Raw genomic sequence first — 4,149 nt, 5'->3', positions numbered from 1 at the left:
AATGTGCTGGCCTCATGGCTCAAGACCCTACATCCAATCCCCACTACAAAATGTTTTTAAAAAGTACCTAAGCAGAATATGTAGCCTGTAGCTGGAAGTTTTCCTGTGTCCCACCTGGTCCTGAAGCCTCTCAAACCCAAATAAACACACAGAGGCTTATATTACTTATAAACTATATGGTCTATGGCAGGCCTCTTGCTAGCTAGCTCTTATATCTTAAATTAACCCATTTCTATAAATCTACACTTTGCCTTATGGCTTACCAATAACTTTACATCTTTCTTCTCCTGGCAGCGGCTAGCAGCACTTGTCTTGCCTCTTCTTTCTCTTCCTGTGTATCTGTTTGGATTTCCCACCTGCCTCTAAGCTGCCCTGCCATAGGCCAAATGGCTTTATTTATTAACCAACCAGAGCAACACATATTCACAGCATACAGAAAGACTTCCACAGCAGTAGCCTAAGTGTTGATACATTTTTACAAGCCACTGAAGTCACAATGTGGATTCTACTGGAAAAGAAACTGGCTGCCCTTCTTTCCTACCTGCTTCTGGGAGTTTCCAATATGATGTCCACTGGTCATTAAGTTTAAAATTTCATTTCACTTCTTGTGAAAAACAGTTAGAAGACATCCTCTCACCTCTTTATATCAGAAAGTGTTACCTCACATCCCAGTCCTGTTCAAAAGACACTAATTTTTCCTACCTCTGTGTTTTTAAGATGGTGTTAAGATGAACACTTTCTTTTCAAACACCTATTCATTGCTACCTGAGACAGGGATATATAAAGTGGCCGCTGGACTGTGCAAGCTGAAACTACCTGAGCATGGATTTCCACAGTAATGATGTAAAAGGGGTTGAGTTCAAGTTCCAATAATGCTTCTAATTGCTTTTTGATGATTTTCCAACTTTTATCCAACTAATTTTTTCTCTATCTGTAGTTAAAATTATATCATTCCCCATTGCACATTGTATATAATAATGATGCAAATGAACCTAAAAATAGCCTAGTCTGTTCTGTTTTCTTTTGCTCTAACAATGAAGTACTTTGGTAGACTGAACCACAGTGCTTTCATCGCCCTCATGTAATCTAGGTAAGCACTCTAAACCCAGGAAAAGCATTTTCAGATCTACATTTAAGGATGATTTAGAGACATTATATCTTTGTGATGCCTGAGGGAAGAGTGGAAAGGAAGATAAATGAAAGTGAAATCCATTAAAATAAAACACATTGAAAAACCACACATCTTCTTCCACTATTCTTAAAGTCTCTGCTAAAATAAAACGTTTTTTTAATTTGCATGGATTTATTCAGAGTATTGGGTATTATTCAGGTAATATTCTTCTCAGAAACAAGTTTTATACTTTTATACTTTCAACCTTCATTGTATTTTCTATATCTATATTCTTAATTTTTTAATAGTTTTCTCACTAGGATTGAGGGAAACCCTTTTTAAACATTATTATGAAGTACATTTTAACATTATTCTGGATGCAACATGAAACAAGTCCTGTTAATTAGACATTCGCATTCCATGAAAATAAAATCAGTGAAGCGATTTGAGAAAGTAACATAAGGCATAATCAGGCCTTCAAACACATCATAGATCGTGGGTCTCATAGGTCTGAGCCTCCTGATGTTCATATTATGGTTACTGTTTAAAATAATAACTTCATTAAAATTTAAAAGATTTTATTCATGCAATTACTCCCAAAGCAAATAAATTAATTCCTTGTTCTATAATTACCTTTCAAAGGCTTCCAATAATAACTTTCCACATAATTGGTCACAAACATCTAAATTTCTTACAAAGTGTATATGTGATAAAAAACTAATGACTCTAAAATAATTTTCCAAGTTTGAGTGTGAAACTACCTAGTCATTTCTCATCTTCACATGTATCTGTGACCAATCATTTTTTCCTCTTTTCATTCTATCCTTAACAAAGGACAAAATGTAAGAGATTGAATTTGTTTAAATCTAAATACCTGGTCAACATTATATTTTTGTGAGATATGGAGTTAGAACTAGTATTGTTTTAAGTATTTGTTTGTTCTCTGGTTTGCTAGGAGTTCTGCACCCATAGAGCTAGCAGAGGAGAAGCTGTACTTGTAATATACGTCAACCATCACCTGCCATTGTTCACTGGTACCAAAAGGAAAATAAAAGCAACCTGAACCAACCAGAATTCTTTCATGTACACTAGACTAAGCATTTTGATATCAGCTCTTAGCTTTCAAATTTCTACTTGTATAAGTAGTCAATTTTCTCCATCATCTGAAACATACAAATTCTGTTCCTCTCATGGTCTCTGAAAGAATTCATGCACAAAAAATTCATTAGAGAAAAAATACCTTTCTGACTTTTCTGATAACTTGTTATGAAGGAATGGGTAAAGGGCACTTGCACTGCACCTAGGAAACACTCAAAACAAAAACCACCCAGGTGGTATATCTTATCCCCAAGTCCCACCTTGTTACTGTTCTCCTCCAACCCTCCATTTCTCTTGATTCAATTACTTGTCTGTCTCTCTAGATGCACAACCTCCTAATATATAAAACCGTTCAGTTTCATTCTAGCTTTTGTTCTCCAAATGCAGACTCAAATTCAAATCCAGGGACAGCAAACTCAAGTCGGAAATGGTTGTCAAGGTATGCTCATGGAGGAAAATTGTCTGGTGTTGTCCTACATAGTTTAGCCTTCCAGATCCTCCAGTCCCTTAACAGAGTGCACGTTTCGAGTGCAACTTCAAACTGTGACCTATTCCTCTGCTTACAATACTTGGTGGTAATGGGAAATTCAAAAGAATAACAATCATCTTCATGGCCAACTTGACTGTATTTGCCATCACCTTGGCAATATATCTTTGGCTGTGTCTGAGAGGACATTTCCAAAGAATTTTAGGTAAGGAGAAATAACCCCACCCTGAGTATAGGTGGCAATATCACATTATCTAGGGGCCTGGACTGGGGGCAGGAGGAGGGGGGAGGAAAAGAGGGCAAGTTAACCAACTGCCTGTACTCACTTCACCTGCTTCTGGACTAAGAACAGATATGATCAGCTACCTCCTGCTTCCAGCATGCCAGCCCTGCCACCATGGCCAGTGGCATTTCTTATAGCATGAGTCAAAGTGAATCTTTCCTTCTATCCTTAAGTATTTTGTCACAGTGATGAGAAAAGTAACTAATTAAACACATTACCTGCTATTAGTTAATAACAGGACAAGGACAAGCTATGGTTGTTTTCCCTCTGTCAAAATGACAGTAGAGTCAGTGAGGTAGGGTATGCAGCAACTGGATGCAGGAATAAAAACAAAAAGGTGACCCAGGAGTTGGCAATCATTATTTCAGTCATTATTCCAGACTTCTTTGACTGAAGGGCATTTCAACAGAATCCCAGAGTCACTGACTACATCTTAAACTGGTTACTGTTTCGAAATGCTTGCTGTACCCACAGTTTCACTGAAGATTCTCAATCCCAGCTTTACCAGTACTGAGCCTTCACCTTTCTTAAAACAGGCATGGAGATTGTTTTATTTTTTCTAAGAGTTTCATAATTATAGGTCGAGCTCCAGGAGTCCAATTGTTGAGACCAAGGTTGGATAAAGCACAGGGACAAATAGCCAAACTAATGGGAACACATGGACTATGAACCAATAGCTGAGGAGCCCCCAACTGGATCAGTCCCTCTGAATAGGTGAGACAGTTGATTGGCTTGATCTGTTTGGGAGGCATCCAGGCAGTGGGACCGGGTCCTGTGCTCATTGTTTGAGTTGGCTGTTTGAAACATGGGACTTATGCAGGGACGCTTGGCTCAATCTGGGAGGAGGGGACTGGACCTGCCTGGACTGAATCTACCAGGTCAAACTCAATCCTCAGGGGAGTCTTTGCTCTGGAGGAGATGGGAATAGGGGGTGGGCTGGGGGTAAGGCAGGAGGGGGAAGAACAAGGGAATCTGTGGCTGATAAGTAAAATTAAATTATAAAATAAAAAAAAAGAAAATACAAGTTAAAGGGAGAATCAGGAACAGCACGAACAAAAGGCTTTCCATAGCTGTCACAGAGATCTCAGCTGTTAGGTCAGGGGCTGTGCCACTCACTGTAGTGACTCCTCCTGAGAGTTGGCCACCAATGCTCTTACTTTATCACTAAAA

The sequence above is a fragment of the Peromyscus leucopus genome, chromosome 6, assembly GCF_004664715.2.
Source record: "Peromyscus leucopus breed LL Stock chromosome 6, UCI_PerLeu_2.1, whole genome shotgun sequence".
Lineage (NCBI taxonomy): Eukaryota > Metazoa > Chordata > Mammalia > Rodentia > Cricetidae > Peromyscus > Peromyscus leucopus.
This window is presented reverse-complemented; position numbering follows the sequence as displayed.